This window comes from Anopheles ziemanni, assembly GCF_943734765.1.
Source record: "Anopheles ziemanni chromosome X unlocalized genomic scaffold, idAnoZiCoDA_A2_x.2 X_unloc_3, whole genome shotgun sequence".
NCBI lineage: Eukaryota > Metazoa > Arthropoda > Insecta > Diptera > Culicidae > Anopheles > Anopheles ziemanni.
In genome coordinates this window covers 748,543-761,993 of record NW_026689796.1, presented here as the reverse complement: position 1 = coordinate 761,993, position 13,451 = coordinate 748,543, and the positions used below count along the sequence as shown (strand labels likewise).

The window sequence follows — 13,451 nt, the reverse complement described above, 5'->3', positions numbered from 1 at the left end:
CCTCAGGAATCAGCATAACACATAGAATTACTACGGGGTCCAGTCTGAACGCTAAACTTAAGAATTAAGCGCATCTTCATGGAATCATTAAAAGATTTATAGAATGTGCTATCAAAATGCGCATAATGCAAGATGATCGCTGATATGATACATGTGAAAATACGGGACATCCTTAATTTGTTGATCTCATGCAAAAAAATGATCGTGTAATTGGTGCTGGTAACAATTCGAATGGGTAAGTCATATGAGCTTTTCTTCGTTCGTCTTGCCATTATGAGGATAGAAACATGCAAAATGGAAAGAAAAACTGAAAACGTTGTGTTGAATGAAGTATTCTAAATGTTAATTGAAAACTTGGAGCAATCGTTTCAATAGATCTGTTGAGAGCCAAAATATTCGAAATTAATGTATCCGCGCATTTATGTTTGCCAGTTTATCTTCACATTTTGACCTGAAGTCTAAACACGACATTACGTCTGTAGATTTTTTTCTCTCTGCTGCTATTGAAGTTTTAAAGAGCATTGAAACTTGAAATCAGTTAATCGTGCTGTGCGAAAGCAACGTTAACATAGTACAGCCTAGCAATGAGTTACATGAATAAACAATAAACAACAAAAGTATGAAGCACTCATTATGCAGATTTCCATTACAAAAGTGCTCAAAATTGCGCCCATCCCTATCTACGTTGGGCTATATTTTTATTTTCAAAAGAGTTCTGCTTTAACAATAACGTTGTTGTAAAATCTCAACGTTAAAGCTAGAGAAATAGATGTTTTCGAAAAAGTTTGAAACTATGCCGATTTACCTAGTTAGATACAAAAGCTAATTCATACCTATTTTGAAACGATTGCTTATCTGCTGCATTACCCGTATTTGTCTTTGCAAATGTTTTAACCAAAGAATGTTTATCTCCAGCCTGAGGTCTTGTATTTGTATAAATAAAATTAGCTTCTTTTGATATTATTTTGCTCAATGATGAACCTTCGATGAACGCCATATTTCTAATCTGATACTTCTTTCCTCCTTTGCGGTAGTGTTTGTTTTTCAATGGTGCAAATTTCCTGCTCCTTCTGGCTTCGTTGCGCGGAAAGGTCGCTTATGTATCGCCTTTTGGTCGCTATCAGTTGCGCTGTTCGCGTTGCTGTTTTGACTTCCGCCTTAAAAACCGCTACCCTATGGCATGTCGAACGAATCGTTTTCGGAATCAATACGGTAGCGCTCCCCCTGGGAGTTGGACATGGATTTCGATCCTTCGGCACCCAGGTCAGGACGTCCATACGTCGGATATAGACTGCTAGAGACATCACTGCTTGACATGATCTTGTGTAATTCGGACGCTGTATTCCGTTCACTCTGTTCCGTTTCCTGGTAAAAATTGGAATCCGACAGTCGGCTACCATCAGCTTTCGCGGACAACCGGCTGTTTTCGTCGATTTGTATGTTTTTTCTCTTTTCCAGATTGTCTTCTCCGTCGGAATCGAACACTCCATCGCCGAAGCTATAGTGCTTGCCCATTTGCTAATTGTGACACCTCTTTTACGTGTCCTTTGTTTGGCTCTTCTTCGTGGCTTAATTTTTCGTTCCCGTGCCAAAGGATAGTTCATTTGGATCTTTGTCGTTTTGATGAGCTTCCACTTGACGTTCATCGCATTTCTTTACACCCGCAGCAATCTTTTTATCTCTTTGTTTTTTGCATAGGTTTTTGCTCGGTGGTGTTATTTCATGCGGAAAACGTACTTGTTATTAACTTTGTTTGGATCTGTTTTCGCAGTTGTTGTCGGCGATCCCTCCACAAATTCGGTGATCTTCAGATGGAACGATTGTTAAAAAGTTTGTATTTTTCGAATTAAAAACGATCAATGCTTACCATTTCGAAAATGTCGGCAGTTTTTTCAACGTTCCTCGAATCATCCATTTTCAGCGATTCTTTGCAATGAATGGTCGAACCGGATTTATTAATGACGAAGATTGTTGTGTTAACGGAAAAACAGTCGTATCTTCATGTTATTTGCACCATTTTGAATTGCCTCACAAAGGGCAGCCAAAGGTTCATGGTGTTCGAAGAGCGGTTCTATTGATCTGTATGGGGTATACCACTAAAATGAAGAACGCACAAAAGCTGGAAGCAACATCCTTAAAAAAAAACATACCATAAAACATCTTCCTTGGCTTCCGTTTGAGTTCGTTTATCCGGGATTGTATCAAAATTTTGTGCGATTAATCAACTCGACAAGTGACAGCAAATTACAATACTGAACAAAGGCTGGCCCTGGGTTACGTCACCAAAAGGGACTTGGACAGCGACGAAAACCGAGGCTAGCGGACTACAGTTCTCACGTTTATAAAACCTACTCCAAACTTGACTGACACAAAACAAACGTTTGATGTGATCATTATTCTCGTCTGAATTTTTAGTGGTTGACAAGAAGGTTTTCCTCAAACTCAAACAAAGTTTGTGTACTTAATCATCAAATTTATGGCCATCAATCGTTTTATATTCCATTCTACTTCTTTGGTTTCCATGCCTTGTAGGTTTACAATGATACATTCAGGGCTACAATTGGACGATATTTTTTGTTCAACAAAGTAGTCTGACGCAGAAAACCTTTACAACTTGTTTATGAGTCCATGTTCGGATCTCCTGTCATACAAAATGCAGTGAACCATATGAGTAAAGAACAAAGCACGCTACTATAAACCAGCTTCGAACGATTTGTCAAACGACGAAAACCAAAGCCAGCCGGTACCTACAAATTGCCAACAAGGAAAACGTGGAACATGTCAAAATTTGTATCAATAAATCCAAACAGGATATGCAACGAAAGCTACCACCGGTGAACAGCTACCGCTCCAAAGCCTTTCAAAAGATGTTATGGTTATTGTGAAAATTGTCTTGCAAAGACCTTTCATTTGAGGGGTCTGTTGCTGTAATTGACCGAAGTACTAATTCGCTATTGACAAAATAGCTAATTGAGCCATTATCACATGTATTGACCAAGGTTTCTGAAGCCTATTTCCTTCAGATTGGCTTGCAGCTTCGTTCTAATGGTGGGTTAACAGAATTTCCCAACCCGAATCACAATAAAAAAAATAATCGCGACATCAAGACAAGACTAACCATTCAATTTCGGTTTAAATATCGTATGCCCTATTCTGAATCCCCATAAAATCACAACTTATTTTTCCGTTAGAAAAACGTGCCATACACTTCCAAAGGGAGGATCCCCGTTGTTATAAGTTCGGTTGATCACGACAATCTTCTGACGTAAAGAAAAAATGTTTTTTGCAGGCATTGAAGATCGGGCACAACTGTATGGAACACTGCTTAAACAAGATTGACTATGAAGCACGATAGTTTTATTTCAAATCCGGTATAAAAGTCAGTACAAAATCAAGTTCTAGGTTCAATCATTGTCACTTCGTGGGGCAAATGCGTTGGGTAAGGTTTAACACATCCAACCATCGAGGTTCTGCTGTATTTTCTTTGTCTATCTCTATCCAATCCGTTTAAAAAAGTTCGATATGAGTAAAATTAAATCTTTCACATTGTCTGTAATGAAGCAATAAAAGTAGTGTGTTGGTATTTTAAAACTGAGAAGAATTTGTTTTCTGTTTGTAATAGTTTGCTGTCCACACACTGCTAGCTTTCCCTTACCGATCCCTGTTATGTTTCCTGCTGGTTGAAGAACAATCTAAGGCAATACCGCTCCGTTTGTGTGCAAGGCAGCGAAAAGCCATTAAGATTTTACTTATGGTGAAAATATGCTTCAAATCGCGTTTTTTGTCCGTCTGCCTCAACCGATCGGTGACCTACGGTGACTTTTCTGCTCTACCTGGTTTTTTCTTCAAGCTACCGGGCTAACGGACATGATGGCGGCCAACAGCTTCAATCTCAGCATAACCGTAAAGCCTGACAATCAGCAAAGCCTCACTGCAAGGGGGCGGGGCTCGTTCTCACGCAATAGTCAACTGTTCGGCGGATCTTACAAGTCACAGAAGACGACCGCTTTTTATGACAACGGATGAGAACGACCAGGTAGATGTTCGATAGAACCTTTTACACTTGAGGAAAAAAGTCTCATTTCACAAAAGGACGTAGTGCTGCATTTGTAAGTGTTGGCGGTCGATTGGCGTGACCATCAAAATCATCTCTTCGTTATCTCCCGAGCTGGAAGAGTGTGTTATTAAAGGGAAGAAAGATCCGCTAGTTGCGGCGAGAATGTTATGATTCCATGTTATATTCTGTTCAAAGGCGTCTTTTTTCTGTCTATGAGAAAGTTATCCTCTGAGAATAATGAGCAAGTGCAAGTTCCTGGCAGCTTTTCTACTCACGGACTGATGTATGCTGTCGATAGGCTGCCCACATTTTAGGAAGAATTTATTTTGGAATTTTCAAACCAGCAAACAGCAAGCTCAACAAGAACAACTGTTTTTCCCAAAACTCAAACCATAAGCTTAAAAGGCACGGTGCGTTACAACTTTTAACAGAAATGCATACTTAAAACCAATCAATCAATTTTTTAAAAAAGGTTCAATAAAATAAACAATCCAACTGTTTCTCAGCAGTATCATTATGTCAAAGCACATTGTCCGCTAGAAAACGCGGCGTTTAATTGTAAACAAACTTAGTAGCAAAACGTACACAATCATGACTTGTAGCCACATTTTAATAAGCTGTTATAATTATCTAAACAATAACGCCTAACAAAAGTATAAACATAAGCCTACGAACGGAAGCGGCTCTTTTTTATTTGACTGTGAAGATAGCCCGATTAAATATCACGTTTTTTTTTACGCTGGTCATTACAAAATAAGCGTTAGTACTGTTCCGATGGAAGTATTTTTTACACAAACCATGCCATTTCATTCCATTCACGGGACAAATGTTTGAACCCGCAAACGAAGGAATAAAAGGTGTGTGGTTTTGTTTAGGGACGTTGATAAAGGACGATTGATAGTCAGTTTATGGGAAAAATACACCTGACCGATAGTCATGTATCCGATAGACCTTGAATAGTAGAACTTAGAAAGAAACCCCATACAGCGTTTTACAGCTCACCTAGCAATCGGGGCAGTGTATGTAGAACATCAAGAATGATAGCCTACTGCAGAGTATTTGATGTAGAATAGCAAAACCCACAAGTGGCAACACATACTAATATCTGAACACCGAACACTAATTTAAACGGGTTTTGAATTGAATTGTTGAAAAGAGCACAATTGCGCAGATCCAGTCACGGAACCTGGCCTGGAACTTCACACGAACGAACGAAAGAAAGAAGGTATTTGGTAGGCATTTTGAAGCGAATATATTTTTTTAAATTAAGTTGGGTTTAATATAGCAGTGAGGCAACCATACAGTAACTATGCCTTGATTAGTACCATTTCATTAACGACGGGATTCAGAAAATCACAAGAGAACATCATATTTCTCGCGTGATTCTAAAGTCGACCACATTTTTCCTTTAAATGACTGAGCATACATTTTTTACAAACAAAAATAGGCACGGTATTTAAAATACGAAATGGCCTGCCGACTTTCTGACTCACACCGCATTTTGAACATGGGCGAAACCAATAGGAATCCTTCATTAATAGACGGGGATCTTATACTTCATTGAAATGGCTTACATTGGACTGTTACGTATGGCTTGGTGACAGTTATTGAGTTTTGGCCGTGATACAACGCGGTTTTTTGGCCAAGCTCCTAATGTCATAAGCCATGGAACAAAACTTCCTATTGAGACATTGGCCTTTAAACCGGGATGAGGTTTTGAGTAGATGCAGCGTTTTATCCTATTTTGATGGGTACTTAGGTTCTTAACTATGAGAAACTCATCATGTTTCTTTGCAATTAACCTGTATTACCCAGGCACTGCATTTGGTAGGTGTATAAAACAGGGAGTATTTGTGGACACATTAATCAATTAGTGGTGGTTGACATATGACGATTATTGTCCCTGTTATTTTTCTCTGGCTGGATTTTGGCTGCTGATAATCAGGAAATTATTATACGCAGTCAATGTAAAACACATCCCTCAGGTAAGGCCTTTAGTGATGAACAGCTTCTCTTTTTATCCTTATAACTTAAATAATAATTAGTAATCTAATTATTATTCAGCCATGAGCATGTCGCAAGCTAGCCAGAGACCCAATATCATATCAGAATAACCGAGTTTTGAATTAGTCTCTCACAGGATGATAGAGCGTCTGAATTTTTCAACCGGGCTAAGGCTATAAAAAAGCCTTATATTATCCTTTCTATTAAGTTTAACTCGATTTAAATGAAGATTCGCACTATAACAGTTGGCCGTTTAACCGGGTTAAGTATTTTATGATCTCTGTAGAACGCATTTCTCAGACACAACCCGTAATTACCAATACTTATACCATTTTGGTTCGGTATGAATCATAACAAAATAATTAGAACCTGGTGAATTAATATTTTAAAAAAATAACCGGGATTAGGGTTAGCCACACACAGTTAGATACAGCTTAAATCTTCTGATCGGGCTGATGCTTAGAGTAAAGCATCGTTTTTTTTTATCTACCGAAACTTCGCTAAATATTAATGTAAATTCTTTCATCAACATGGGCCCGTGTAACCGGGCCGTTATACCTAGTTATGTATTAAATAATCGTAAAGGTAAGGTTTTCGGGGTGATGCTTTGGGGTCACTCCATTACTTGAATGAAGTGACGCACCAAAAGTGACGCAAAACCTTACTTTTCTATGGGACCTCGCTTGAGGTAAAATCGAAGGATCACTATAGAAACCAATCAACTCGCATGGAGAAATTTAAGGATCGTCATACTGCCAACGAGTGCGCATGGGCTAAAGTTAAGGATCGCTATATCAACCAGCTTAACTGGGGAAACTATCTCGCCTGGGGAAATAAGATCTTCTTCCATCTGGCTAAACCTGCAGGCCTGGAGAAAGGGAAAACCGATTAAAAATTTGAAAGGTGCAAAAATTACAATTGCGCTGCTCCAGTCACGAAAAATATTAATCGCGTTCAATTGAACATGCATTCCAGGATTACCAGAAATGTATGGCTCAGCATGGTTTCATAAAAATCAACACGCAAACAATAAAAGGAAAACATATATAAACAAAGATAGAAAAAATCCTTTACTAAATGAAATAGGACACCGGTAGATACGCAAAACACAAGGTGTTACGGACAGATTGAAACAAAAAAAAATTAAAACATATGCACAAAACACGAAACATAGTTGCACACAAATTACAAATAAAGAAAATCACAGCAGAACATCATAGGTCCGGTATTTAAAATATGCAGTGGCCCGCAGATTATCGCACTCATAATGCATGTAGAACACTGGCGAAATCAGAAGGAATGGAAAGCGTATCCATAAAAGAAAGTAGGATATGTTATACGATGTGCCTGCAGATCATCTCACACAGGCGAATTAAACCAGGAAAGATGAATGGAGGCGATTGTCCTATTCCTAACCATAGCAATTGGTAATTGGCCATTCCCAACCTTTGTTTGTAATTCGGTGTCCATAATAACCCGTTTTGAAATAGACCGATTCAAAAGCAATCTATAACCGACCAATATTTTTCGCTCATGATAACCATGACACATAGATGCTTCCTATTGAGTTAAGGTTCCTCAAACCGAGATGAGGTTTAGAGTTGGAGTAGCTTTATATCCATTGAATCAACTGCATTCTCTTCACTACATTTTAATGCAGATTACACCTTAAACATGGACCCATATACTCAGGCCTGTAGTGAAGAAAATGAAAATCAAGATTGCGAGTAGAAATAGACAAATATGATTGAGGAGATATTTTAATTTGATCAGGTGAAAGTCTTCTTAATTAAAAGTTAATCGTTTTGACCCAATAATTTCGTCAATATTTTGAACCTGGATTGTTTTATTACCATTGGGCCATGAGCATGTCATAATCCAACCAGTGAGCCGATGTCATATCAGAATAACCGGTATATGATATAGGCTCTCACAGTTTGTTAGAGAAACTTTATCTATCCGGGAAAAGGCATATAATGAGATAGAATATTACCCTGCGCATTAGACTTACTCGATTTAAATAATGATTCTATACGAAACATCGACCAATCTAACCGGACTAAGAATTTTACTAGCTCTGTAAAACGCATTTCTGATACACTACCCGCAATTGCCAATAGCTATTCTTTTTGGTTCGATATAAATATTTAGGTAATAATCATAACCTGGTGATTAATATCATGTCATACGACAACCATTGAGCCAATATCATATCAGAATAACCGGGATTCGGGAAATCCATACACAGTTAAATACAGCTTAAATCTTCTAACCTGGCTGATGCTTAGAGTAAAGCTTTTTTTTTGGACCTGCCGAAACTTCACTAGATTTGAGTGCAAATTCTTTCATCAACATGGACCTGTGTAACCGGGCCGTTTAACCTAGTTAGAATAAAATGTCTATAGAAGTTTGCACTCTGGTCGCAGGATTTTCCAAGGTGAAGACTCATAGTCTAAAAAAAAATTTGAATGCTTGCGGACGGAGGTACGCGACAGCCGATCAGTAGCGCCGGTTATAAAATCGGCCCATGAGCTCCAGGGCTCACCAACTGATGGCGAAGGTTCGAAACCCAACTGAAACCGGTCTCTACACTGTACGCGAGGACTGACCTCCCACGTGCGACAAGGAAACAAGCCTTGTAAGCCTTTAACGGGCAGGCATGAACAACAAGATCTTTACGCTAAGAAAAAGGAGTATGCTTGATAAAATTGTTTGGCAAAGTCAAGCACTATCTTCTAATGACATTCATCTCAAGAAAAGATATTCAACATGAATATTTCGACTTTTTTAAATTTGACCCATAACTAAACTAAACACCCTGCCTGACAAGGTTTTTCACAACCCTCTACGCTATCTTATATCTTTAAAAAAAAATACTACGACTAGGCCGATCGTATAAAAACTAATTTTTACTCATGGTTGCAAAAAGATCCTTTTGCCCATTGTCATTGCTGAAACTATAACAGGAATTATAAAACTACAAGAAAATAAAAAAATGGTACAGGTTCACATTGTTGGTGGTTTTATAGATACAAAAATATACTTCGCAATTTTTTCATTTTCATCCAGATGACCGAAAAAGAGTGTTTGAGGTGGTCCAAAAGTTTGATTTTAAACTTAAACCAGTGATTGAAAAAAAATCGGGCACTTCATGTTGTTATTAGATAATGATCTCTGTCGCACAATCAAAACAGTATTGGAGTGCAAACCTGGAAACAAAGCTAATCGAACCTTTTTTTGTCGATAAATCTCGACCCCTAACGACAATTTGTCAGACACCGCATAGTCACACAGTTTTGAATAAAAAAATGCAGAACAGATTTTGAAACACAACTCATACATTTTCCCTTTCTATCACAATTTTACCCAACCTTACTCGCATCCTATTCGGCTGCTACCGTGTGAAAGACTAACCACCAATTCAACTGTCTTTAACCCCAAAGTTCGTAATACCTGAACGTTTGAATTGAAGTACAAAAATAAAAAATACACGGTCTTCAAAAAAAAGATATCTGCGAAAAAGATAGTACGGGCCAATTTGCCATCATAAACTGCCCGCGAAGTTTTTGCAAAAGGAATGCAAAATAAGTTAATGAAAAAGAAATGGTTGCTGAATTAAATTTGTAAATAAGGGGTCAAGATCGCCAACACTTACAAATGCAGCACTACGTAATTTTGTGAAATAAGACTACTTTCCAAAAGTGAAAACGGTTCTATCGAACATCTACCTGGTCGTTCTCATCCGTTGTCATAAAAACCGGTCGTCTGCTGTGACTTGTAAGATCCGCCGTACAGTTGACTATTGCGCGAGAACGAGCCCCGCCGCCTTGCAGCGAGGCTTTGCTGATTGTCTGGCTTTACGGTGATGCTGAGATTGAAGCTGTTGGCCTTCATCATGTCCGTTAGCCCGGTAGCTTAGAGAAAAAGCCAGGTAGAGAACAGAAAAGCCATCGAAGGTCATCGATCAGTTTAGGCTGACGGACAAAAAACACGATTTGAAGCATAAATTTACTATAAGTGAAATCTAAACAGCTTTTTGCTGCCTTGCACACAAACGAAGACGTTTTATCTTAGATTGCTCTTCAAACAGCAGGAAACATAACGGGATCGAAAAGGGAAAGCCAGCAGTGTGCGGACAGCAAACTTTTGCAAACAGAAAACAAATTCTTCGCAGATGATAAATAACAACACACTATTTTTATTGCTTCTTTACACACAACTGGTGGTGGCAGAAGCAGGATTCAGAAAATGCAACGATTTCTTCCCTAGACGGATATCAAACAATCGAATCCCGTCTGACTCAATACATCGGACTATTGAATCCCGAATTCTCAAGAATTGATTCGAATGTGACTAAATTAGGATTTGATTTCATGGTTTTTCTAAGAATATTTGAGTTTTCGTGACTTCTTTAAAATCTGTTCTGCCTTTACCAGTAACTATTTGACTTTAATGCGAGTCAAATTTGTCACGTAATGAGTCGATCTAGTGACAATGGAATTGATTCCATTTTACCCAAATCGAACATTTTTTTAAATGGATGGGATAGAGCTTGACAACAAAAATATAGCAGCACCTCTTTTGTCGGATGCAATCTACCTAACCCAACCCCATTGAGAGCACGAAGCTACAACGATTGAAACCAGAACCTAAGTTTGCACTGACATTTTAACTGGAGTTAAAATAAAACTGTCGCTCTACTTTGATAATCACGCTAAGACAGTTTTACCTACAACTAGGTATAACGGCCCAGTTACACGGGCCCATGTTGATGAAATAATTTGCAATAGCATCTAGTAAAATTGTGGCAAATTCTGTAAATCAAAGGCTCAGCCCAATTAGAAGATTTAGCCTGTATCAAACTGTGGGAGGCAAAAGTAGAATCCCGGCTCACTGACTGCCTTATGATGGCTGAATAGTAATGAAACATTTATCGGGCCAAACGAAAGAATTGTTGTCAAAGAAAAATAACGGGGCCAATACCCGTTATTTGCCAAGCACCACTAATTGACTAATGTGTCGACAAATATTCCCGGTCTTATCGTCTCACTAAATGGAGTCTCCGGGAAATACTGGCTAATTGCAAAAGAACATTTTAAATTTCGCATAATTTAGAAGATCTAATAAAGTGAACACGTAGAGTCAATAGATGAAAAGCTGCATCTACTCAAAACCTTATCCCGGTTGGAAGAGCATTGGCTCTTTTTACGATCTCAATTTAAAAACCGTTAAATTCAAAAATATAATGCAATAGGATTAGTGTTCGGAGAGTTTCGAGTGTTCGTTTTATGAATTTCGTCATCCAAGTATCCTTTTGTTTAACTCAAGCGAGCTGATTGCCAAGGCGATCAAAGTACAGAGAAACGTAGACGACAGGCTCTGTAGGTAGACTGTCATAGACTCTGTAAGATAACGCTTCAGGTTCTACAAAATTGACTGTTTATTGTTTACCAAATTTTGTATTTGTTTTTCTTAGAGGCGCGTGTGTGTGGTTTCGTGTGAGAGACGGCTCAGAAATTTGTGTTTTGGGAACTGACCTGTAGTGCGTTTCTGTAACAGGTTTTTTGTGATTGTGTTTTTGTTTCGGTGATAGTGATTTGTGTCGAAAACGGTGTCATATGTGCTTGTTTTTAAGTGTTTTTTTTTCTACTTTTTTGTGTTTGAACCTTTCGAATATTTTTTTGTGCATTTGCAGTGTTAGAAAATACACAGCAAAAGTGATTCAATTGATCTGAGCCAGCCTGCCCGCGCCCTTTAAACACGGATTTGGTGCACATTTTTTAGAATTATCTGATGAATCAAACACATAGTGCCCGTGAACGGCATTTTACAAAATTTAGAACCATTTTGAAAATCCCGTTCTACTTTTTTCCAATCGAGTTGGTTTCCCCAGGTCAACTGTGATTTCTATAGCGATCCTGCCATTTTCGCCAAGGATGCTGATTGCTATGGTGATCAATGCAATGCAATGGGATGAGCGTTTCCAAAATGTCCATACAAAGATGTGGTTTTGCTTCGATTTTAGTGCGTCACTTTATCCAAGTAGGAGCGTCACCCGTGCAGCGTTAGGTTTTGCAGCGTTACTTTAAGGATGTTTTATAATAAGATTGTTTTCGATATTTATTGCCTGCAAAAAGCATTGTTTTCTTTTGTAAGATAATTTTCTTGATATACTGAAATTATAACAACGGTGACCCTCACATTGGAAGTGTGTTACACGTTTTGATAAGAGAATAGTAAGTTGTTTATTGTTGGGGATTTAGATGCGGTTGAACGATTACTAGATCAACATTGAATGGATAATATCGTCTCAAAGTCGTGACGTTTTCTGTAATTTAGGTTCGTATCTGGGGATTCGGCATATTTACCACTAGAACGAAGCTGCACGCAAAACTGGCATCAACCAGATTCAAAATCCTTGCCACAACTAGGGATGATGGGTATAAAATCTTATTTGTCAAAAACTTTACTTTACTATTACTTGATCAATTTGAGAAACAGATCCCTCACATAAAAGAACTTTTCAAGACAATTGAAACAATGGCCAGATCTGTTTTTGAAGGCCTTTGAATCGGTAGTTCTTGAGAATAGTTGGTCTTGGTCAGTGTGGCATATAATAAATGAATTTCCTTATACAATTCTTTGTATTTACTATATTTTTAATGATATTTTGTTGCTTTTTAGTCTTGTAATTTTTTGTCACTTGTCGAATTGATTGTCTACACATAATTTTTATACAATGCCTGATAAACCAACTGAAACGAAAGCCGAGAAAATGTTGTATCGTATGTTGTTAAAGGCCGTGGCTTACACCTTTCTTGTGTCTCCAGTTTAAGTGCATTGCTAAATTTTACTTACATTACCTCCCTTGGACTACCTGAAACTTTCTGCTGCTCCACTTGAGGCGATTAAAAGTGGTGCAAAAAACTTGAAGCACCGATCTTTGGTCCGTTGAACAACGATCTTTTTTATAGAGAGGTCTGATTCGAACATTGGTTGCTCTACGCCAAGATGGTTGATGTTACATCTATCAGAGAATCGCTGCGAACCAAACTTACCTCCTACTTTAAGTTTTAGCCCCAGATAGACAAGTTCTAACGAGAAAAAGTTTTCAATAAACAAGGAAAGTCTAAACATTGTTGTTTACCTATAATTAACACCACTTCCTTTCCTCGACATAAGGCAATCGTGTGCTTTTTTTGCGTAAGATATGTACAGTTGGTGCAATGTAGTTTGCATCCGATCACATCATTTTTTTTTTGCTGTCAGCGTTTGCTCCAGGAATGCTTTACAGACTGCAAGATGCAAACATATATCGAATGGAAAGTAAACAAATTTCTAAGAGTGCGTTGCTGTCCGTAGATAATTTCTCAAGAAGATTGAAAAAGAA

The 13,451-nt window shown here is 38.2% G+C and overlaps 1 pseudogene; it reads right to left on the bottom strand.

Moving 5' to 3' along the window:
- Positions 1-1,001: 1,001 nt before the first annotated feature.
- Positions 1,002-9,955, bottom strand: LOC131292088 (transcription initiation factor TFIID subunit 7-like; annotated as a pseudogene).
- Positions 9,956-13,451: the final 3,496 nt, after the last annotated feature.